Source organism: Poecilia mexicana, unplaced genomic scaffold (genome assembly GCF_051168715.1).
Source record: "Poecilia mexicana isolate PSO_F unplaced genomic scaffold, ASM5116871v1 scaffold_17, whole genome shotgun sequence".
Lineage (NCBI taxonomy): Eukaryota > Metazoa > Chordata > Actinopteri > Cyprinodontiformes > Poeciliidae > Poecilia > Poecilia mexicana.
In genome coordinates, this window is record NW_028263386.1 from 14,632,136 (window position 1) to 14,658,327 (window position 26,192).

At 39.6% G+C, this 26,192-nt stretch overlaps 1 long non-coding RNA gene across 1 annotated transcript; it reads left to right on the top strand.

Moving 5' to 3' along the window:
* The first annotated feature begins 7,384 nt into the window (after positions 1-7,384).
* On the top strand, positions 7,385-25,212 carry LOC148154760 (uncharacterized). The gene is made up of 3 exons (XR_015765922.1): positions 7,385-7,499; positions 9,586-9,641; positions 24,808-25,212. It is a non-coding gene; the product is annotated as an uncharacterized LOC148154760 (long non-coding RNA).
* Positions 25,213-26,192: the final 980 nt, after the last annotated feature.

The following is a 26,192-nucleotide window of genomic DNA, read 5'->3' on the forward strand; positions in this document are numbered from 1 at the left end:
AGAGCCGGCGTTTTGGGCGCTCCCCCACCAGTCCTCCCTGGCAGCTGCTGCCCTCAGCTGCGCTCCTGCAGACGGTATTGGGGTCGGACAAAGTCACTCCTCCTGCGACCATGTGTGAGGCCGTTGTGGGAGGATGAAGAGGAGGCAAGGAGACTCTTGGCTCAGATGAAAGATTCTTAAATTTAAAATGATGGATGCAAGACATGGAGAATCAGGGGCAAGCCTTTTGGAAACGCGTTTGTCTGTGGCTTCTTAGTCTTTTTCTATATATGTATGTCTGGCAAAAAGCAGAAAGCTACAAGTACTGCAATGCAAATAGTGAAGTGGCAGCATCATTAAAGGGGATGATTATCTTGTTCAATATTTTGATAATTATAATTCAGGGCACCTTTCAGAGGAGGCACCTAACCACTGAGGAGAAAATGACATTGTGATCATAGCTGGCAGGCAAGATGTGATCTCTCTCTCCCTCCAACCAGCTCTCCTTTTCACTCTTTCATACTCACACTCTCGGTGTGACAGAAAGTCTATGGGGAGGTATAAGAGGTAGTTATGGGGGGAATGCAGCAGCCTCCACAGTTTAATTGGAGATGTGTCACACTAAATAAATGGTGCAAAAACAAGCGCTGACTGGAGGCTTGAGGGAGGGGCCCTGGGGATGCAGCCTGTTTTATTGGGCAGGAGCTTTTGCACCGCTCCAGGGTGAAACAGGACTGTGCACTTGCAGAGATGCCCCCCGAACCACTAAAACCAACGTGCCTCCCGAAGACCACCGTGGAGGATGAAGACAAAGGCATTCTTTCTTTCCTTTTTCGCTCTGCAGAAAAGCGTCTTAATGGTGGTTAGAGGAAGGTTTAAGGGAGAACGCGGTGACCTGGTTGTTTTCTCATTCAGTGAGGGGCAAATCTTTGGTCCTCATCTGTAATTTCAATTTCTGCACAGTGCCAGACAGATCTATAACCGTAAAAACAAAATCTTGAGCAAGCACCGTCTGCGCCACACAACTACTGGATCCTCTTTATGTCAATTTATGTTTTTAGAAGAAGGCAAACCACAGCCTCCAGCCAATTTCATTTCTATGTGTAATCCATATATGACCTCTAAGTAACCAGGAGAATGTGTTTTCCAATATTATATTAATTTTCATATAACTTTGCTCATGCAGTGTGTGTGTTTGCACCTTAGCTTCCAGAGTTCATGGCACAGGGGCTTGATTTACCTCTAGTATGTGCTGCAGTAATTGGATGTGACACCATTCTCTCTGCTCTCCCCAGGGGATATATCAGGAATCTGACTATTATGGACCTAGTCATGAATATGTCACGACAGCTGCAAACAAAGGCTCTCCATTTGGATAAGGCTCCTCCTCAATACATGTTTTCTCTTCACTAATGTATAGGAGACATTTGCTGCTTATTTATTTTCAGCTGAAGCAGAAATAAATAATCAGCACTCGTCACTGACTTGCTTTATTTGATTACAAACTAAAATACCACTCAAGAATATTTGCGTTGTACAATGTTTGTTGTATTTAGTTTGTTAGTTTTTTTTTGTTTTTTTACAGAGACATTTTACATTAATTTTCAATAAATAAATAAATATGGCACAGGTTGTCAAAGTACAGTTTTTATCTGTTCCCAATAGACATGAATTACAGTCAATTTGTAATTCAGGATTTAAAAAAAACAAACAATCAAGGTTCAAATAAAAGAAAAGCCATGTTTGAAACTTAAAGTTTTCAAGTTTTCTTAAAATAACCAGGTTTAGTCAGCCCCTCAGCCCCACAACAGGTTTATTTCAGCTTTTTTTTTTTCTTCATTTTTGACACGTAAATATTTCTGATTCTAAAGGAAATTTTACTTCATTTACTAAAAGAAAAGACTATCCAAACAAACACCATCTCATGTCAGAGGTCTCAAACTCCAGTCCTCAAGGACTGAAGTCCTGCAACTTTTAGATGTCTCTCTGCTTCAGCACACCTGGCTCCAATATTAGCTCATTATCAGAGCTCTGTAGAGCCTGACTGCATGCAAGTGAGGCAGTTTAGCCATTCAATCCAAGTGTGTAGGACAGGGGACACATCTAAAGGTTGCAGGACACCGACTCTTGAGGACTGGAGTGTGAGGCCACTGCCTTATGTGTAAAGTATATTACCACCTACACCTAATAAATGGTTCTGCCACCCGTAGCAGCAAAAATTAGAGTGAAATATTTGCAATAGCCGGCAATGAGTCTCAATTTATCTTCATCTGTATTTTGATCCATTCAGAGGTGCACTTGTCATTGTGACATCTGTTCTTGAATTTCTTTAAATCATGGCAAACTATGCTGCTTTTTGAGATTGTGCCTACTTTATGTTAGCTTGGTAAAAACAAGCAGCTTGTTCAACACATTGCTTTGTTCAGGGGGGTCTGGACCCTTAGCTATTGAGATATGGTTGCTTGCTGAAGGTGTGGACTTTGCTTTTTAATTCAGGCTGTCTTTATCTGACGTTAAAATTAGTCTGATAATATGAAACATCAAAGTGTGACAAGTAGCAATGTAATGAAATCTGTGCAAAAACAGAATTCATACAACAGTTATTTAAACCTCTGCAGGGCAGGATTGGTTGTCACTTTAACATCGACATGTGGTTCAAACAATGTCCTATCAATAATAACGTATCACAAATTTAGCAGACACATGCTTGCTTCACAGTTGTGTGGGTAAGTTGTCATATCAAATTTCAAAACAACTGAAAATATATTTTTGAACCACAAATACACGGACACGTTGATACCCTAGAAAGACATTGTTTTGCATGCGATTGGTGCGCAGCGCTTCATTTAAATCCTATTGTTTGTTGAGAGCTTTAGCCATCAATTCAAATTTAGTGTGGTGTTTTGTATGCGCTGTGGCCCCCAAAAAAGTAGTCTCTGGGTAAAATAGCAGGTATGCTGATATCAGTATTCCCACAGCCTGCATAATTGCTGTAATTTGCTTTCCCTTTGGGTAATCTGTAAACATGGCTGTTTTGATGTTTTTGGCATCCTCCATTGGCTGAGCTCTCTACTCCTCCAGCGGAGCCCCCATCCCAGCCCAGGGTGACACAAATAGATCCTTCCCCAGAAGGCGCACGTAGTTCCACATGGGCACAATCAATACAACCCAGTCATCGCTGGAACTGTAGCGGTATTAAAAGCACCCCGTAAGCTGCCTCTCACCACGCCGGTATTTTAGGGAAATAAAGCTATTGATCTTCCGGGACTTCTGGCAGGGCATTAACCTGGGTCCACAAATTAGAACGTGCTCATCTGGACACATCTGCCTGCGATGTTGCAAAAAGGCCTGCCCTGAGGAGAGAGGAGGAGAGCTGTGAGGCCTGCTGCTTTCAGTGATGAGAGGAGCGCTACACGACGCCCGTGTCAGAGCAGGGGAGGCGTCTGGATGCCCAGGACTTCCATTAGAAGCCCAGGATGGTGGCATGGGTCGATGTTGTAAGGTTTGGTCGGGGGTACTCCATCTCAGATCAGTGTGGTTCCTTCCCACTGATGTTGAGGGAGAGAGGGGGCTGACCCACAGTAAAGCTGAACCCCTAACTGGAGGGACAATGAAAGAAAGGCTTGCTGCTACCGCTGTTTGTTTCACCAGAGCTGGAAAATGTTTCTATATAAAACTGAATACAGATTTTTTTTTTGTTTGTTTGTTTTGCTTTTGCTTCACAAAAACATATAACTACAGATTATTAATAAAGACTGCACAAAAATGTAATAGTCACTGACTCATAAAGTTACTGACTCGTTAACATCTAAAATCGACAGAAAGCTGCAGTGTCAGATTTTCAGAGTACACAAGCAGAGTACAAAACCCAGAACTCCACTTGATGTACACTATAAAACTCAATGGCCCATTTTACTCTGATGGGTCTGTTTGGTTGAGCTGTCATACAAATACAAAAGATTTTTAGGATTGTGCCAGCATTTTTTTTTTCAAATTCTCCCATTTCTGACACCAGCTGTTATGGCAGTTTTTTTTTATAGATCAATAACGATCAAAACGCCTCAGTGAATGATAAGAGAGATTAATAATGCTTTTCTCATTACATTTATTTTCAGAAGAACCCAGAAAAAGGACAGAAGGCATCGGTGGGACGTTTGCCCACTGCATTGTACCAGAATCGATCAGGGGAAGCTTAGTGTTTCAGTCCAACAGCACTTCCTCACGACCTATAGGACAATTGCTTCTCAAAACTATTCATCCTGCACTCTAGTCGAACAACTGGCTGAGTATTTGGGACTGTTTTACTGTAACTTGAAACACTACATGCCCCATTCTCAGTACATATTTCACATAGGAAGATCTTTGATGGCGAACTACCTTTTTCACATGTAAACATTCAGTTGCTTCTATAGACATAATTGTCTAAGACAGAAAGAACGACTGTTTAAAGTTTCATGAAGTAGTGCACCAGAAACCGTTATAAAGTTTTTGAGACTGGAGTTGTCTTAACACAGTAGAAATTTATCTTGGTCTTAGCTCAACTTGGACTTACTGAAAAGAATCAGACTTCACAATGTTGTACCACCGAAAATCAATTTATACAAAAAGAAGACACCAAGAGAGTTAGCTAATGCAAGTAGAATATTAAGCTATTACTTCTTTAAAAAAAGACCCTCACTCCAAACATACTACTATTCTTTTTCAAACAAGAACCTCAACAATGCACTTTATTTTTTATTTGTTATGTTGTGCAAATGTCTGAAACTAAGTTTATCTTTTTTAGCAGTGAGATTTGAAGATATTTATCTGCCTCAATCGATATGCCAAAATAAACCGGAAACCTTATCCAGCCTTCATTGTGACAATTTGAGCTACATCTTGATTTTACTCTTACTTGAAATGTGGCAAGTTGCCTCTTTTTGAAGCCATCTGCTGAAAATCAACAAACACTATTTGAATGGCATGTTCTCGTCTTATCTTTCTCATTCGTAAGAGTAGCTAGTGAAAATGATCCCCTGAATCACAGGATAGCTGTACAGGGAGGAGACAGGAAGTTGTAGATTATTGATTAATATTTAAAAATGCTTCACGTAAACTGAAGTTATTGGAACTATTTTGTAATTCCTCTAATTGTTGATTTTGTCAAAAATCAACAATTCTAAGTTCTTTTTCTTAATGTGGGATATTTTTCTGCAGCTAAACGTTCACATCTTCACAGATTTTGGGTGTAATATTATGTTACTTAAACAATTGATTTATCTTAAAATCCATATTTACCAGTAAACGTGAAGGGTGCTGTTCGCTGTTTGTTGAAGTGATGTATTTCTCCTTACAACAGATCTCACATGCTATTTGCATGCACACCGAGACACTTTTGGAAACTTTCCCCCTTTCCTCTGCTTGCCCTCACTGTGGGAAGCTCGGAAGTTCTCTGCCCCAGTTCTCCATGTCCTTGAGAGTTGTGCCTTCGGGCCGGGGCTGCTGGGGTCCCGTCGTGCACAATGTGTGCTTCTCACTCAGGCTCCCGCTGTACTCCGCCGCCCCTGCATGGCTCTGGAGAGTTGCCAAGCTCTGAGGGGTTGTCGGTGAGAGGAGGAGGAGGAGGAGGAAGAGGATAAGGAGGAGGATGAAGAGGAGGAGGCGAGTCAGTTTGATTGTTACAGCAGAACACCTCCGAACATCTCACTGCCTTCCCCCATGGATGGCAGCCGATCTGATATATAAATCACTCTCCTGGATTGGCTACAACAAATGGTGGGGAAGATGTTATGGATAACCAAACTAATTGCAAACACTGCGAAGTGATGTGCAAATGACTGAGGGCCATGTTTTCCACACTGCTTTTGCAAATGTTAAATCATGGCGCGGCGTATTTGGATTGAGCATAATGACGTCAACAACACTGCTGAGATTTAAATGAAGCACAAAGAAAATAAAAATTTGTCTTGGTATATATTAACATGATTTTACATCACATTCTGACTGAACTAACAAATCTAGGTCCATAATTTGTAGCTGCATGTTTTGGACTAATCTCCTTATATATTATTTAGCACCTTTGTGCTGTTTTTCCTTTTTGTAATTAATATGGATATTGGCCAAGAGCAAAGATAAAGATCCATTTTCTAATATTTTGTCCTTGGATTGAGCTCTCAGGGAATTCACCCCCCTTCTTCTCTTTCGTCTCCCTGGCTAAGGCAAAGGGAATTGGTGGGATGTGAGGCTATTCCCTAAATAGCCCATGGCAAGAGGTATCCTGATTAGCATGCTGCCTGCTCTCTCGCAGCAATCCTCCAGGCCACCAGCACTATCACTTATGTGCTGTTTGTATTTGTAGTTGATAGTGTGTGCTGTTATAATTGGAATGAGCTCAGGAACCTCGTTTGCTTTTGATCCACTGCCAGCCACTCAGAGAGCTACTGGGCCACAGCTCTCACCTCCACGGTCCCAGTGGATTATGGGAAACTGCAACGCTTATGTTCTAAAAAGCGCCTGACAGCATCTCACTCAAGGTCGAACAATGCAACAGTGAGCGTGGGGAGCAGAAGAAAAATTTGGAGGAAAAAAACAAGTTTAACAGATTTTTGATGTGACTCTGGGATTTGAGTTGGGAACGTCAAAAAGACATTTTAGACTTGTGAGACTTGGAGGGAAGGTGGCAGTGGGGTAGTTTTGGGTATTGTCGATACCACAAAAAGGTAGACGGCAGGGATTTCCAGCACTTTGAGACCTGTCTAAATCTACATTTCTACAGCTTTAAACACTGTGAACCTGTAGAGAACCACACAAACACTAAACTCTAGTCAATAATGCTAATATTCAGTGTTTTATTAGGTTCCACTTGAAAACCATATTCCTGACCGTGTCAATATAAGACGGACCACTGCATAATATTTTCAAACAATTAACATAGTAGATAATTTAGACATGATGTCATATCTTCAACTCTAATATAACCTTCAACCCAACCAAGTCAGATGTAATAAAATCAACCTTTGTGCACAGATATGACCCTTTCTTTTTTTTTTTGATGCATCTTCGTGACTGTCATAAATGCCAGGCTTTTATGTGACTCATACAAACTCATTACTGTTTGGGTTGTGAGTTTGTGTCATTGAAGATGTTTTAAAAAATGATGTTATGTTTTTGAGAAACATTTGAGAGAAGAGAAAAAAGATAATTTTGAAAACCCTTTACTTTAATTTGGACTGTGCCTAAAAACCCTGAAGTAGATGTATACCTAAGAATCAATCCCCTTTTCAAGTCTCACTTGGTCACCATCTACTACCATCAAAATGCTCAAAAATGAACAAAATATGCCGTTTTTGAATTTTGGCATGTTAAATCTGCCTGCATGCATTGTTTTCATGAGGTTGAGATGGGAGCAGTAGTGGCAAGGGGGAACCTTTGTTTGGGGTGCATTGCTTCTGGGTTGCTTTTTGGGCAGACTTCCTTTTTGCCTCAATGCTAAAGGCAGTGCTTAGGTCGATATTGCTGGATCCTGTTTTACTGTTTTTCAGGTTAGTACATGGTAAACACACCAAAACGACTCTGTACGATGTTGTCATCTTATTTGATCAGTCGATAGCACTGTGTTACGTTTCCTGTGCACATTTTTGCTAATTTGTAAGTTTGACCGGTCAAGGTTTAGATTGGCAGGATGCCAACCCGCGCGAGGGAAGTCTCACTGGGTTAAATGAAGGACTGTGATATCTTACTATCTTCGGGTTTTAGGTTTTTTTTGTTTTGCTTTTGTTTGAATAATATTCAGTGCATATTGCTTATTGTCTCATAAAGTAGCTTAGAGCCTGAGAGGAAAGTGAGTCTAGCTGAAGTTAAACGTAGAGAAAATATTCCTTGTTTACGAAGCGTGGGAATTCAGAAGTTAAAGTTGCCAGAAGCTAATGCCATGTTAAATTCTCGATATTCTTGTAATTCTATTTTTGATCATTATTAAGTTAAAATTGGTGTGAAATTTTGATGTTCATACCAGTTAATATACAGCTAAATGCAGTAAATCTTTAAAAACACTTGATTTTTCCTTTTTAATACACTACACCTTAGTTGTCTTAATCTAAGTGAAGGATGGTAATGTGTGAAGTCAATTGTTACTTGTGAGTAAAAGAAACAAGGTTTACAAAACAAAATTAATGCAAAACATTAATATTGTACACTGTAAAAGGTTTGCTGGTTAGCAAATAAATGGGAAGCAATCTGAATGTTAAAAGCAGCGCTTCGGTTGCCACTGCTGAATCCCCTTTTACCAATCTTCAAATTATGCGTATCACTGTTACAGCGGTCCTGACATTTGGGACCTTTAAAGACTGCCTCCTTGATAACCTGTGCAAACTTTTAAGTCTCACAGAACGATATTGTCTGTTCCAGCACCTTGTGTCGTTCTTTTGAACCTCATTCATCCACCTGTGACTTTGGTAGGCAAACTTATTCAGTGTGACTGATTGTGGATTCCTGTTGACAAGGTCGTGGATGGAAAGATCTCATTGACTGGGAGAGCTATGGCCTTGAGGATCTTTCTTGGGTGTCCCACCTTTTCATTTTAGGCGAAATACTTATTCAGGACTATCAGTCCTCGCTTCCTTCTGGATCCTCTGAGACACCTGCTGGCAGCCGTTCAGGTGGGTGATGTCAGGTGTCCGGGGTGTTTTGCTTGTGTGGTGATTTATTCCCTTGCTCTGGAGTTCCAGGACTTGACTAAAAGGTGCAGCTAATCTTGGAGCTGCAGGTCTTTACTGGAGGGAGGAGTTAAGTAGGTGTGCTTCTTCACCTTCATCTTCCTAACAAACCTATCCACCCTCCAACGCTTTCACCATTCCTCCTTCTTCAAGCCTCCATTGCTCTCATTGTTCCACCAAGATGGAAGCCAGCTACGCTCTCCATCGCTCCACCTACTCCAAACCTCCATATGGACTGACACTCCAGATTATCCAGATTATTCATCCCTGGTGTTCATTCACTCTAATTCACAGTAAACCTCTCCTCTCTTGTCACCTGCAATAATTCGTCTATTTGTGCATCCCACTCACCCTCTTGCTCAGAGTGTTCCCACTTCCCAGAGTTCCCTGAACCAAAGTGCTTCTTGCAGCAGAAAAACCCTAAAACTGATATTGATAGTAAAATCTCCAACTCAAATGCAAGTTCATATAATTTATATGTGACTTTTTACCCAATGTGGAGAAGGAATTTCATAGAAATGTGGTCCAAGAGGCAGTGGGTAGGATGGGAGCCCCTACTTAATGGTTTAAAAAGTGAGTCTACTTTGCCTGTGATTTGCTAGAGTCAGGAATATCTGACTGTGAAAAAAATGTATGTTAGAAAAGGTCAATTTAAGGTAGATGTAATTTTCTCTCCAGTTCTGACTAGCACTGTCACTCTGATGTGTATGAATTTGTATTGGCTTTGTAAAATATAGCAGCAGTAAACTAATCTATTAGCCAAATCAATTTTATTAAATCACAGGATGTGTTGCTTTAAATATCATTGTTGATGCAATAGCAGTAAATAATGGTGGGTTTATTTTTTACCGCCTTAAATTGTACACTGTTTAACCACAAACTTGATTGAATGTTGTTGGATTTCATGCCATAGACCGACAGAATGGAGCGCATATTTCTGAAGATGAAGAAACAAGACGGCTTTTTAAGGTTAGTTTTAGAAATTACAGTTTGAAATATTTCTAAATTTGCTTTGATTTCTTATGGAATATCGACATTTGTATTCAAATGTCTTGGGGCCTCCCACTGACTAATTTTTGGCTGACGGTAAACATACAGCTGACACTCTTGGTGAGCCAAAAATTTGGCTTAAACATGACAAATAAGTCTTATAGAAGGAAACAATCATGAATGTGATTTATTCCTTTAAGTACTATCAATTACTGTAGATTTACTGGCACAACATAGCAGTGCTATCTAGACTTAAAATGTGTTTCACTAATAAAAACTTTCTCAATATGTAATGGAAAACAGGCATGCATCAACTCTGCATTCCATAGCATTATTTACACTGTCGCCATAATTTCTGATATGAAGAGCACTGGCACATGATGCATTATTTTTTTGTTCATTCCCTTTCCCGCTGTGACATGTCTACAATTTGACTTGCTGGCTCAGCTCCTTTCTGGAGTGGACCATCTCCAGGGACTTATGGGAGTTTGATTCTCCCCTGTTGCCAAATGCCAGCAGGCCTATGAAAAAGGATATCTGAAACTCCTAAGTTCAATATTTAATCAAGAACAGGGTTACATTTCCTGTTTGATTAGTTAGAAAATTCTACTTCTCAGAGTCTCTGATTGCTTTGGCAATATTTGACCAAAACATTAATATTCCTCTCTGAAAGGGGCTCTTGCAAAAAAAGTATCTCGTCAAAAGTGCCTGTATCATAATTGTAATACTTATAATTCCTTGTGCCCAGGACGGCATCTCTTTCTGCATATTTCTTTTTTTTTTTTTTTTAAATAATTACTTGTATTTATTGTTATTGTTATTATTAGTAGTAGTATTACTGTTGTTTTTTATGAACACTGTCCTCTTCAATTGCCTCATTAATATCAATGTTTTTGACCATGAGTCCATCTCCCCTCATAATCACAAAGGACTGCTGGGATCCACCTGAGAATAACCCTAATGAGTTTGTTCCAGGAGGGCATTACCACTGGATAAGTACAAACACCTGCTAAAATATTGGCAATTAGGACATAATTAGTGGCTAATGTATCTCTAATCCAAAGTGGGCCAAAGATTTGTCTTTTTTTTGCAAAGAATCCCTTTTTTTAATGTTCTCAGTTGTTATTGTTTTCCTCAGGTATTTGTATCCCGAGAACATTGACTAAGTGCCCTAGTTCATCATATGCAAATGGCTTATTAATTACACATGCATTATGCCCGTATTCAGAAAACATCAAAGGCGCTGCAAGTCTTCAGATGGTCCCCCCTCTGTAACTGCGCTCAGGTTACAAATGCCTGCGTGTGCACTTTCCTGCATGCCTTTTCAGGCAGAATGACTACATCCTCAATTAAAAATTTTCACAGGAACCACTCTCTCTTCTTGCTGTCTGAAATTTGAAAAACACCTCCGGTGGTTGGCGGGTTGTTTGCTAAATTGCAAATAATTATTTAAGTCAAGATTATGAAGCATTATCTGGAATTGGGGTGATTTTGATTGTGCTTTTAGAAAAAAAAAATTACACATATTTGCTTTAGCAAAGGGGAAATGTGGTCATTTGAAGGTTTGGCCTTCTAGTTTAAATAAAAAAACATTTCAGCTGATCAGCTCCGTATTAATGTTCCTGTATCAATAGCTCAATTTGAGGTGGAGGTATGTCGTTCAGTTTGTCTGCATGTTTGCTCCCTTTATTCTTCCCTGGTGACCTCTCTGTTAACGACTCATAGAGCAGGTGTCAGACTGTGATTTATACAACCTATAATGCCGCACATTGATTAGCAATAGAGCTCTAATGGGATGCCAGTTCTCGAACTTGGGTTAAAAGGAGAACAAAAGGAGGGGAACGAAATGGATTACCACCTTTGTCTTTGTTTTATGTCTTCATGCATCCTATTACTGCATGAATATCAGCAGCGCAGCCTTGTCCAATAAGATGGTGGAAAGGGAGCAAGAGAGTGCAATCACAGAAACCCTGGGCAGAGCTGTGTTATCAGTCTCATGTGGGCTCTGACTGGGTGCTATAGCATAATTAGTACACGGCTCACTTGGATGATAAAATGGGTAACAGAACGCTCCTCCCCTCTTGCTCCTACCTGATTCCAACATCATTTGTTGATTTAATTAGAATTTTTTTTTTTTTGCATTATTGGTGTACTTTCTTATCTTTGTTGGGAATACAAAGGATATTTTCATGGGCAAGGCCGCACTTCATCTTTCAGTTAAATGCATGTTCATTTTAATCAGTTTTTGAAAGTTTATTAGATAAATTTCTGAAAGAATCTAAAAAAAATTCAATGACAATCTGTCCTGTTATGCTAAATGAAAATGTGCACACCCACAGTTCTTATATACCAAATCCCTCTTTTTTGTTGTTTAAAGAAGTGTGTGTGTACATCAAAGCCACAAGGTGGGGCTGATTCTTTCAATTCCAATCTGCTTATTTTTGTTCAGACTCAGATAACACAAAACAGAGGTGTTATTCTGCAACATTGTTTTTCTATCACACCTCCAAAAGCATCATTTCTCATTAGGAGACCAAACTGTTAGCTGTTGTCCTCATTACTAAAAAGGTAGAGCTCTAACCCCCCAAAGGTAACTTCATCAACACCGGAGACAAATCTATCTTAGGTGCTCTATTTATATTTCTGACTCAGTGCCACAAAGATTTATTCTGCACTGCTGTCAATCCATCTCTCTAATGGGCAGTGGCAGCCTTTTTAGTTTGGATGACTTGTATCTGTGTGTCTACATGCACAAAACTTTAGTACTATTTTGTTTCTATCTCAGAAGTGCGCACAAAAAAACAAAACAAAACAAAAAAAAAACAAGCACCTTGAAGTCACGTGGCTGGTCTCATCTTTAAAGAGTCATCTTTAGATAAAAAGCTCCAATGTCATGTAATTAAGATGATAAAAAAGCCCATTTGCACTTCCATGGGTTATTAATGTGGACTAATGATGCTCAGATCAGCTATAAGATGTCTGCTAGTTATGGGGTTAATCTGCTCATTCTTGCAATCGCCATAAAGATAAATATCTCCATGCAGAAATGGGCTCATGATAATCCCCAGAGAACTTCATCCCGACATCATAAGAAAGTTTGAAGGAACAAAAATAAAACTGCTGCAGTGACTTGCGTGGTCATTTTTGCAAATTCCCGCACATACAACACAAAGCAAGCTAAGAAATGTTTTAAACACATGGTGGTGCAAGATGTGAGATTCATCCTCTGAGATTTAAAACAACATTTTGTGCTGAATCCAGTGGGGTGGTAATGATACATCCAGCTAATGGGACTAGACAACAGGGAGAACTAGGGAGGGGGGCGTGAGATAAAAATCAAATTTTTTTGAGAAAAGACACATTTTTTGTTATATTTCTAACAAAAAACATAAATATTCTCAAAATGCCTTTAAAAGAATGCTAATCCGTGTTAAATATTTAAATCCAGGTTTAACTCGTTCATGTACGAGTTATGGCATTGTTTTTATGCTGCCATAATTCTGTGGTTCTAGTAACTAATACAGAAGTACCAAAGAGGCTTTAGGTTTTGTTTTTGAGCATGAAATAAGGTTTAATAAATATTACACTGTTTTTTCAAGGCCAAATGAGGTTCAGCCTTATAAAAGTCACTTTGAGCACAGGACAGAAATTTATCTGGGCAATATAAGACGGGAAGAAAGATTGAATCTCAATTTAGATTTTACATAGAATAGCACTTTGTCAGTTTGCCCCTTCATCAATTTATACTCCCAAACTTTAACTAGGTGTTTCCATTTGACCAGTTTTTTACTTATGTTTAATATTTGGAAACAAACCATGTTTTTACATTTGAACTTAGTTCAAAGTTATAAGTTAGTTAGGTATGTTCGTTTTTTTACATAGATGATTATTCACAAAGTGTTAAAATCTCATGAACTTTTGCTTATTTTCTGTAGGCTTTGTGTACTGTCTACATCCATTGATTGGAGTTCTGATTCCTTTACACATCAGTGATCACAAAACTGTTTGTACGAGGGTTACTGTTCCTTGCAGTACGCCATCAGTTGATTTCAGAAAAATCATTAAAATCATAAGATGCCAAACAGGCACAAAATGGACAAATTAGACAGTAAAAATTGTGGCATGTTCAGAATAAAACCTTTAAAGACAGATGACTCCTCGTAATACCAGAAGAAGAGTACAAAAACTGGAGGGGTCAAAATAAAGCAAATCCTTTTCAATTCAATTAAAAAAAAATATTCCAGAGGGAAAGTTAAATGCTGTTTTAACTCACATTATTTAAGAGTTGTAATTAATGGGTTAGTGGGTCTAAAAAATTCTGTTCAGCAACAGCAATTAGCACTTTGAGAGGCAGACTCAACTGAGATGAGAAATACTACATTTTCTGATATTATTTCCCCCAAAATATCAGAAAAAATACAAATAATAAATATTTAATTGTGACATTCTATGTAAGCATTTGTATATAAAAGCACATATTTTTCTGTGTAATTTTGATTCCATGAACTGTAACAAAAAGTCCATAACTGATTTCAATTCTGTATATTTTTGTATCTCCATTAGACTGAATGTACAAAGTTTTTGCCTCAGAAGTTAACGTAATGAGCTGTATGCAGTCACTAAGGGTCACTGCTGACAATTTTATATGTAACATTTTAATGACTTACGAATTTCGAACGTAGATGAAGCCACGAGGAGCAAGCTGAGGTCCGCAACAGTCTTAGGGAGGCAGAAGGCCCCCATAATACATCAAATACATAAGTGTCAAGCCTTCTGATGACTTTATCATAAATGCTGTGATCATTACACTGTCATTAGTTAGCTGACTCGGTTCCACCTCGTTAATGCGCACAAACAATCCGAGGTGCTGGGGATAATGTTGTGTGGTGTTGGTGGTGTTTAATGAGGGTCCGCATTTGCATACTGGCCTCCACCCCCACTTGTGTTCCCATCTTACTCTCATTTATAAAAATAAATCACATTAGAACATCACCGGCTAATAAAGTAGACTGCAGCCCTCATCCCACGTGCCGATGATCGCCAAGATTCGGTTGCAGAAAAAACACAAAGCAGTCTCTGAAGATTAGAGAAGACCGATTATGGTGAAGAATCCTCATATGGCCCTGGAACATTCTTCATATTAACAGTGAGATGCTGAGGTAAATTATGCCATTGGTTGTGCATCCAGCAATCAAGTAATTTATCAAACTATCTTCTGAAAGTTGGGGCAAATGTTGAAATTCAAGCTTATGGAATAATGCAAGCTCTGGTGGCGGTAAGATTTAATGAAATATTGCAGGACTGAAAATACGGATAAATAAGAAGTGAGCTTGATTTTGAAGTAGTTTTTAATCTTGATTGCACATAATTGTACAGGATACCACCTGAGGGGAGTTCATTTCATTGCCATTTCTGCATCATTGAGAGGCTTTGATTTAGTGGAAAGGAGATTATGCTTTGATTAATAAATGCTTCCGCTAATAGCAAAGGATATATTTTAAATCCAAATAACTAAGGCTGCTTTATATTCCTGATACCATGCGGTGTTTGACTATAAGCGCTGCCGCTTCAACTAGAGAGGTCAAAAGCCGCAACCTTAAAGGAGTACTTTGTCTTGTGTCCGTGTTCCGTTGTGCACCCCAAGTCCAAACCCACTAAATAAACAGTGTGTTTCCTGATGCCTAACGGTGTGCACAGTCCATGCACAGCTGATGTCAATCCACCCAGGACTACCAGAGGCCCCACTTTGCTCACTTACTTACTCTTTGGCTCGCTCCATCCTTCCTTCATGCTCAAATTGACACTTGGTGCAGAGGCAGGCAGACGGGGGGTCTCTTCGCCCCGCGCCTCCAGAGATGTGGCCCAGCTGTCAGCCGTCTAATCCAGTCCAACCTCCCCCTGAGCCAGGCAGGAACTCCAGGCTGCTTCCCCTCATCCTCACGCCTAGAGGCACAGCAAACAACTCAGCCTTCCTCGGCACCGTGCACGGCAAACCGGGAGGGGAGCCCTTCTCTAGTCAAATCGCTCTTAACTGTTCCTCATAAATCAAGCTCGGCTCTTTGATGGCACACTCCAAAAGACTTCTGATTGTGTTGGAAGAATAACGTTTTTAGTAACCTTGTGTTTATATCAACTGATCCATGTACGGTGCGATCGACAAACACAGACACACTCATCACTGGCATGAATGTTCTATAAATTTTTGATTTTTAATGCTGCATTTGAACTTTGCATTTGGGATTGGATGATGTTATGACAAACATTTTCAAACACCTTTAAAACTGGGTGCACAAGGTTACATTTATTTTTCACCTTTTATGACGCCCCACTTTCTGTAGACATCAAAGACATCATGCAAAATTTCTGGCTGGATATTTTCCCACACTTTGGAAACCTGCTTTTGGTGATCTGTGATCATTTTAGAGCTTGATCATGGATTCTGTCAAAGTTTCAACTGTTTTTTTTTATTTGAATTGAAATGAAAGAATAGTCTGTCATCCTTCTGTATAATCCCATGTTATGGCAGGATAACAGACCCTCAGAATGATGCTGCCACCATAATGCTTGACAGCTGGCAGAGTGTTCTTATTTTACTTACTTTTGACTGTGCAGGTTTTAGGATGGATAAAGCAGGCTGACGTTAGACTTCTAGAATTGTGCTGACCTAAACCTTTTAAAAAGTTAATGGACAGTATGTAGTATAGTTTTGAGGAGTTGGACCCAAGCACAGACTGAACAGTAGCAGCCTCATATCAGCTGTGATTAAGTTTAATTAATAAAAAGACATTTCTCAATAGCCAGAATTTCCAGGTTAGATAAGACGTATCTAACCTGGAAAACTTTTTACATTTTTTCAAGCCTCTGAGTTCTTTAAGTTCTCTAACTTAAGCGAGAGTTGAGTTGGAGTATCAAACGTTAGTTGCCATCTCTGCTTGAAAGAGATAAAGACTAACTGTAATTACGACTTGAAAAGCTGTGACTCTGTCCTACTTCATGTCCAAAATTTTTATGACTGTACATAATAATTTCTTCTGACTGGCTCTGTAACACATGCTCATATTGTAGAGACTCTTTGTGATGCTATGCTGATTGAAGCAGAAAAAGTTCGTAGTCAGTTCTTTTAGAGTGAACAAAATACTGACTTCATTTTCACCTTACACATCATATTATATGTATTACGGCTTTCACTTGAAGCTTTAGTAATAGTACGGCAGAGAGGAGTGGACATTTTCAGATTTAGTTACAAGTCTGAGAAATTGTCTAATACATTATCTTGTCATCCAGTAATTTTCATCTATCTGAGCTCTATTCACATACCACTGTTTTATAATCATAAACTGAATTTTTAAAACTGTATTTATTTCTGTTACTTTGGAAAGCTTAAGGCACACTTGTGTGTTTTCAGGAGTGTTTGTGTACCTTTGTGCGGCTCCCCATGGCATTCCCAAAATCAGTATTCCTGTAGATGTGTTTGATGTGTTTGAAGCCACGTAGCATACCTTGGAACATGACAGTAAACATGGCAGAGGCTTTCCCTCAGTGGAGCAGTGATGCACGTCACCCCTTCAGAAGTCTGTGACGGGTGTACAAACCAAACCCGCCGGGCCACACCGCCTCCTGGGATTCTTCCTCACTTTGCCTCGCTGACTGGCTGCGTGTTGCTGCTGATAATAATTCCACCACCTCCCCTCTTTCTTCTCCCCCAGCCCGGAAAACAAAAGAGCAAACTTAAAATGAGTGACAAGCAAATAAGAGAATTATAAAACATCAGCTCGTGACAAGTTATGGAGCCCGCTTAACTGGTTATGTGACCCAGCAACAGTAGATGTCGTGATATATTGTGGTCTAATGTTTTGTCTGTGTTTCATCCCTGGAAAATCACTAGTGTATGTTTCCTGCATGCATCCCTGGGGAAATTAAGAGGCGCACCAATGTATCTCAGGAGGATTCCCCTAAGAATGAGAATAAAGCAGGCAGCATGAAAGAGTAGTGTTGGTGTGAGGGAGTTATTGGTCTGGCAAAGGAATTGCCAACACATCAAAATAGCACGGGTGTTGAACAAGACAGAAACTTGCACCATTTACACCTGCCAGAGAGAGAAACAAGGAGAAAGCGCAACTCTGACATGGAAAATTTCCATAACCACACACGCATCCACGCACACACACACACACACACACACACACACACACACTCACAACATGATGTGAGGTGCAAAAGTTGAAGCTTTGTGTCAGGCTGAATTTCACAAAGTGGCAGATACAACATGTTCACATGACAGGGGCGCTTTAAGTGTTATTTCGGGGGGTTGTGAACATAAGTCATTTGTATACAGAGGTGCATTTATATTGTCATGTTCGGACTGCTTCGAATGAGGACGGGCCTGTATTCAGGGGACAGATCTGAGTGCATGTAAACTTCACAGAAGAGAGAATATATATACTGGATATCAGCTACAGACAGAGAGAACTGACTGACTTAAGTTGCTTAACTTTTCAAAACCCAAACAGCAGTTCTCAACTATAGTCAATAAAGTTGGCTATAGTCAACTTTATTGTATGTATGGTGTCAATCTCAGCTGCTCTGTCAAATCCACAATTCAAATTTAATGGATACAGTACTTCAAGTAAACTTTTTTTTTGTCACCAGTATTATTAAAGTTATAAGCTAGTAAAACATAATATGATATACTTAAAAAAAAAAATCTAATGATTCTTTTCCAGCATCACTTATTACTTTTGCATTAACTATATTGAGTAGGTTTTGTGAACACTGCATAGCAGATGGTTTCAGTCAGCAGCATTGTTAATCAGTTGTCATGGATACACAGAAAGCTATATTTTATTTCATAAAAAGATTTAATATTCTCAAAATACCACTATATATAAACATAATCACATATATAGAAACAATGTTTCAACCAGCAGCAATCAAATTTACACTGCACACATCTTCTCATGTGATTTGATCCTGAATGATTTTGCTGTGGACAAAGGTTTGATGTACTTTAAATAACTCTTAAAAATAAATCTAGTTTATTAAAACTATTCAACTATAGTCTGGAATGCATAATGTATTGATGCTGTAAATTGCTCACTGCAATAATTCCTCATTTAACATTGACGCAAACATTAACACAGTAGCTTCTCAAAAACCTGTACAACTTCTTTGTTAAAGGTCTCTAATAAAAAAGTGTGCAGGTATATGTATGAAAAAGAATTGAATCGTAGTCATCCACAAATTACGATCGTTACATGCAACATTTAAAAACAAATGAAGGATTTTACTTGACTGTAGGCCTGAAAAACCTAATTCTAATACTGTGAAAAACAGGTTATATTGGATAACAAACACTAACACCTTGTACTATATAGATGTTGCGATATTTAACAGATCAACCCGATAAAAACCAACCAAATAAAACAGTTTCATACATAATCCGAGACAATAACTTGACTTATATTGTTTGTTGTGATTTGGGTTTTGTAGGTGTTTCTACCTGTTAGTCAACTTAACTTTTTCTATATAATGAAAATCAATTCAGTATTGATGAGGGACGCAATGATCACATGAAAGACTTTCTTAATTCATAACTACAGGGAAACTATGAGGATGCCAGAGAAAAGAACAAGTCACACAAGAACTTTTTTGTGACTGGAGTGGGAGGGAAGAGTTCACTGAAAGCTGGATGAAAATAAAGAACAGATGAGATGGGGCAGCTGAGGAGTATTTTGTAGATGAGATGTTGCAGAAGGGAGAAGGGTGGTAGAGATGAGTAGAGGGGGGGATAGAGGGTGTGAATCTAGGCCAGTGTCCAGACTCAGAGCACCAAAGGCCCCGAGTCTCTGGATGCTCCGTGTCAGCCCTCTGACAGGAGAAATGGGACTTTAAGACAGAGTTTTCCACCACCAGACGCTCCCCTTCTCCTCTGAAGAATATCACCCTCCTCCTCCTCTTCCTCCTGCTCCTGCTCTTCTTCCTTGACATACTCACCAGTCAGAGTTTGAGGAGAGAAATGCACTCGTTACAATAAGGAGGGCACATGGCATGGGACCTCAGGCTTTGAGTGCCGCCTCCTCCACACTCTCAGTAGAATTGGGATCTTTCCTGCAACTACAGAGCATCTCTAAAGCTGATGTGCAGTAAATAGAATTTCTGAGGAGATCTCAGTCTGCTGAAGTGCATGTCCACACAATATGCTTCTCAGCTCGTTGCCCAAATAAACCGCATGTATTTGTCATGAATGCACAATTCCCTCAAAACAGAATTTGAATGTTCCTCCTCAGTTTTTGTCACCCTTTCGTTTCGGCGAGTTCGACTCGTTCTCTCCTGCTCCACAAATAAGGCAGACGTATTGTCAGGCTTAATCAGGTGGTCTGTTACCTTGGCAATTAAAGCCTTGTTAGAGATATAAAACCTTGAAACTCAAATGGAGAGTCCCCGGTGAGTCAAATCACGGAGCAAATCCTTAAACCAAACAACCTTCCACTGGGAACACTTCTTCTCTGAGGATAGATGTTTAATTATGTCTGCGTGTTTGGGGGCTAAAGGAAGGAAAAAGTGTTACACTCCCTTTTGTTTGACTAAAAAGCTCATGAGTATTTATTGGAATTAATTAAAGTGGCAATCAGTGTTTTCTTTCTTCTTTATTTTCTTGAATGTCAAAATATTGGCTTAATATCGCGACTGTGAGGCACCATACTTTGAATTCAGTGTGTGATTTCTTTTGTAACAGAGAACAGGAATAATTAGATTTTAGTCTCGTTTTCTTTTCCTGATTTAACAAATTAATTTTTAAGATATTGCTGCTCAATGTGATCCATTTATCATTTATTCCCAGCTGATGCAAAAACACCTTTTTTTTTTTTTTTTTGCTAACTCTCCTAAACTAGGCCAACCATTTTCCCTCATGAGCGTCCCTTAAAAAAACATAATGCTATATATTTGGGAAAAATGAAGAGATGATTTATCATTATTTAATGATGTCTCAAGCACGCTACCTCACACATGGTGCAGTCAGCGACAACAGCTGTGCAGGATGTCTTCACAGAGTCTCAGCGTCTCTGCGTGCTAAGTCCCTTTGACCCATTCTTTAGTGTCCAACAAGACTTGCGTCTCCTTTTTTCATTTCTTCATGTTCCTTTTTTAGTGCCATTTCTTTGTTCCCCTCTGCAAACAGACCTGACATACATCTCGTTGTCTAAATAAGGGTATGTGAGAGCAGGGAGCAGAGGCCTTGGCTAATCGGCATATAGCCGAGACTCAGACCAAAATTCTGGACAGGTGAGTCAAATCGCCGCCTGCACTCCCAGCCTCATCTTTAGAGCGAGGGTCAAATCAGCTCCATCCTTTATGCCCTGGTTCCAGATTCAGCCTGCAGTCCCAAGTTGCCTGGCCTCCATCTCTAGTTGCTGGTTGCCTTCCTTGTGGACGCTGTGGGAGAAAACAGCGAGCAGCTGTTCTATCATGGGAGCCTCCTGTGTGCACCCTCTGCCGCCCCCGAGAGTGTTGACCTTTTCCTTTAATTAACGCTTTCCCAACTCCCGCCACCACAGTCCAGGGAGAGGTTTTTTGCAAGTGTAAGAGAGGCGGAGGGGGGAGTCATCGGGGAGCGAGAGAGGTGGTTGATGGGTGGCAGCGGTGAAGGTGAGAGAAGTGAGGAGGAGGAAGGATGAATAATGCCTGCATGGCCTGGGAGTGGGAGTTCTTCTAATCCTTTGGAGTCGATCTAGTCCACATTTCTTCACACGTCGTCAGTCTTTCTACACAGATGACTGTTTTCCAGAGACAACCCTAACATAAATTGGATGCAGGTGACAGTTGCTCTTAATTTTTACAGCAAAATTGTTATTGACAGTTTGCAACTGAATGCAGATGGGGATATTTTAAATAAACTGATTTGACTGCTCTTGGTTTTAAATGTTTACAGTGCCTTACAAAAGTATTTACAGAATTTCATTGATTTTTTTTTTTTTTTTTTTTTTACATTTTCTCACCCCACAAATGTCAACGCACTCGATTGAGATTTAATAAGATGAAATATAAACCCAAAATTTGTACATATTGTACATGTAGAAACCTCACGAAAAAAAAACATGTGTTGCATCTGTATGCAGCTCCCTTAAGTCAATATTCATTAAAGATGAATTCACTCTTTAATGCAGTGGCATTTTCAAGTCTTTAAAGATGTTGCTACAATCTTGGCACATCTGCAGCTTGCAAAGTCTTCTGTAACATTCCAAGCTCAGTGAGATTGCACCTTTTTTTCCCCTTTAAGTCAGATTCTAAATCACTTTTAGGTCTGAGGTTTGACTGGGCCTTTTATTATTTAAACATGTTTTCTTCTAAATCTTTCCATACTGCTGAATATTTAGGTTCAGTGTTCAGTTGGCAGCCTCAAGTCTCTTGAAGAAATGAATCTTTAACTCATTTCTTCCAGTATTGCCCTGTGTTTACTTCTACTCATTGTCTCTTTAACTCTAACTACTAACTATCCATACTGAATAAACGTATCTCCATAGCATGATAATGAACATAGTTCACAGGCGGATGGCGCAGGGAACTCTATTTATTGATTAAGTTTCTGAATTGAATTTTTTTGAAGGCCTTCATACATTGAAAGCCCTAAAAAAAAAAGTAGGAAAATATGTTTACATTTTCTTTAACTTCACAGTCATTCACCGACTTGTATTGATTTATCACATCTAATTCTAATAAAACACAATGAAGTTTGTGATTCTAATCTGATAAAATATGACAAAGTTCAAACTCAATGGATACTTTTGCGTATCTCTATTATACGGAGTTAAAGCCTAAAAATATTCATGGAAACTCTGCAAATTCCTCATATATTTATTCATTAATGTACAGATAATAGACTGTTTCTGCTTCACCGATGTGATAAATTCAATGTGAGATCCACTGAACCTGATAAACATACACGTCTTGAGGTGTCAAGCTCCTTGTGTAAAATGCTCTGTATGATGAGGGTCTATGTGTCACAGCTACATGTTGCAGCATAGTTACTCACTGTACCAGCAAATATGGTGGTGAGCACATTTGATCTAATCTCAATGTGAGGATCTCTTAATGAGAGTGCGGTAATGAACACACAAAAAAAAAAAAAAGAGCCATTTTAAAGTGAAGAAAGGTATGCTCTATGTTCCTTTCATCTTGTGAGGTAGTGCCAAGTGGAAAAATGTCCATCTTCCTCTGGGAGGTTTTTATGTTCATCTTGGCGCACGCTAATGTCCCCAGAGGATCCTCTTTCTTGGCATGTTTATAGTGGTCACCACTTGCTGTATATGGGCTGTGGAGGTCAAAGCTATTTGTGAAGGACATGAAACCCCTGGAATAATTTTATCACAGTATGACACTACTCTGTACCACTCTTTACACAATTGTTAGAAAAACAACAAAAAACTTATGCTAAGCTGGTTTAAATGCACAAATCTACAATCTAAACATGTTCTGTACCTTAAAAGGAGTCAGCTTGTGAATGTGTTTTATTATTGATTATAGTAGTGTCTTGTAAAAGTATTCATGCTGCTTGGAGTCGTCACATTTTTGTCGTATCAGAACTACAAGTACTGATCTGATTTGTTTTGTTAGGATTTTATCTGATAGACCAACACAAAACTATTCGTCTTATAAGAAAAATAAATAAAAAAAATAAAATAAAATTGCACCTAATAAAAACACAAAATGTTTGTTATTCGTTAATTCTGACATGAATATGCATGGGCTGTCTGTGTACAGCAATTGTCCAGTCTTGTTTAGTTTGCAAACCAAAAAGTTACTTGCCATGTAGTGCCTCCTACATGGCTCACGGAAAACAACAACAATTTCTTTAAGATTCTTTTTGCCACTTGTCCTCAAAGGCCAGACTTGTTAAGTTCCCAAAAAAGACTGTCTGGTCAAAAGACTCCCCTGAGCTCTTGATCTCAATATTTTCTTCAAACTTGTTGGCTGCTCCCCTGATAAATGCTATCCAAACTTTTTTTCTGAAAGGCCCTGTCAACGGTAGGTTTGTAGTTGTGCTACAGTCGTTGCTATCTTATTTCTGTGCTTTGATTGCCTTATGACAGTCTTCCATGAGACAATCAAAGCTTGGGACATTATTTTACTTTATAATTGCTTTAAAATTCTCTTCATCTTCAATCCTTGACCTGTTTGCTGTGTTCTCTTGTCTTCATTATTGAGGTTTTTCTCTGCTGAATTTTGTGAGAGAACAGAAATCAAGTGGACAGCACAAATTTACATTTGTACTTACTTTGTGGTTAATTGGTGACATAAATGGAAAAAACACCCCAAAACCTCAGGATATATGAATGTTTTTGCTACGTTTTAGTCTAAATAAACGGTAATTGCATGTTGAAGTCACACAACTTACTCTGTTGTCACCACGGTAGAGCTAACATTCCATGCATCTTACCGTTACATGAAGGATATATGTGAGTGCAACATGTTCTGACCTCAGTTTCATGATTGAGTAAAGTCAGAAGGGAAGCTGCCAGGACCTTCTCCTCATGAAGACCCAGAGCAAGGGCACTATCTCCCCAACCCCATAGATCAGCCAGGCCTGAATGTCAAAGCGCACAGCAGCCGCCTTGGTGCCAGGAGTCCCCCCTCTCACTCCCTCTCTGGCCCAGGATCTGCTGTCTGGTGACACCACTGTGCTAATGACCTGCTTTGGGATTTGCTCCGTGGGGCTCCTTGGCTTGGGAAGATGGAAGTTGCAGATTTCCAGCTGGAAGGTCACTGTGGACGATGACCACTTGCGCTACATATTTCTCTGTTTTTGTTGACGTCCTTTAAATTGTTACCCTCAACTGTTCCTGACATGTCTCATTATTTGCACCATTTCTTAGTATAGACAGACTCTGATTTTGCTTGGACTGCATACATATGATAATTTCTATCTCCAAAGTCTAATTGCGCAACAATTTGGATAACAGTGAAGTTGGAAAGCAGAACTCACGCCTTGCTTGCCAAATCTAAAGCCCTCTGATTGTTAGCTCTCCATGTAATTTTTGTTCTTTTTTTTTTTAATCAGTTTACCGTGAGTAGATGCATCAGTACTCAGAGGCCAGCGTTTTCAGTCACTCATACTCTTTACTTTTTTTTCTTTTTCTCCCTCTCTCAGCCTCAGGAGTTTGGCTCATTGGAGCAGAGTGTGAAGCCTCCGGAGGGGGCTCTTCTGGTGTTGGAGGCACCTCAACGACCTCACCCGTACACAGTGTGGGTGGCATCCAACCGGGGAGGCACCACAGACTGAAGACGGTGATGCTCCTAGTGGACTCTCCCAGGATTCAGCCTTATTCCGGGGTCATGCATTCCAGCAATCTCTGTAATTATAAGCAAGTAAGACAAAAAAAGAAAAAGTTCAGTCTCCTGTTTTTCTCAGAATGAGCTTGCCTCACTCCTCAAGGGAAACATTCACATGTCTGAGTTTCAGGAGCTGGATGGGTTTTAATGAGGCAAGTCAAATGTGTGTGTGTGGTTACATGTCTGTGCATCTGCCCTCTTCTAAAGATCATAATTGACCAACTATGCTTTTAAGCCACCCTTTCTCCACCGTCTCTTAGCCTATTCTGCTAAATAGCCTTCAGTTATTATTATTTTTTACAGGAGATGTATCATTGGGATTTAAACTTTCTTTGTTTATAGAAGTTTATTTAGTACTTTTTTTTTTCCTTTGGAGACCATCTGAGCCAAATGGACAGAGGGTGAGTGAGGGCACAGGTCAATAAGAGCTACTGAAGGAACCAAACACCCGAGGGCCTCAGATTCCACTGGGGAACATTTCACCCTGCTGGGAGGCAGATTGAAATCTCCAGTGCTGCAGCACAGACTTTCTTGGTATGGTGGTTTAAGGTCTGACGAAAATGGAAAAAAAAAAAAAAAATGCACACAGAACTGTTCATATTTTCTTAAAAAAAAAAAAAGCTCTTAAAAGAAGACCGCCTCTGCATTTTCAATCGTATCTCACTGGCTTTTAGCCACAGAAGGACAATGAAATTAGGCTTTCGCTTATGCCGTTTATGAGAATGAACACATCACATTTTGAAGGAGCATAAACGCATGTGCTGATATAAATTTATGTGCTTTGTTTTGTTATCTTTGCACGATTCCCTTCCTGCTATTTCCGCAGAGGTAAGACTTGAGAAAAGAACATTTTGGTTGATTTTATTTTTTTATTTGCTCCAAAAATTTGTACTTTTTACTCTCCTTTCCATATTTATAAGGTAAACCATGAGGGGAAAGTCATGTCAGGCAGTTTTCGGAGCATCATGAGCTGCCTTCTTTGCATGAGGTTTATTCTAGAGGTTCTTGAAAGAGAGGGGGGGAAAAAAAGAGAAAAACTTCTGAGGGAGCGTGCACTTTTACTAAGAGACTCGGCTGCGTGAGCTGTGAGCCGACTCAAGCCTTGCATTGTCACTAATGAAAGTTGCAAAGAGCCCTGGAGGACCGCGGCGCAATGTTTGTTTGTGTTTGAGAGTATTCAGGAGATATGAGTGGGGTGGGGGT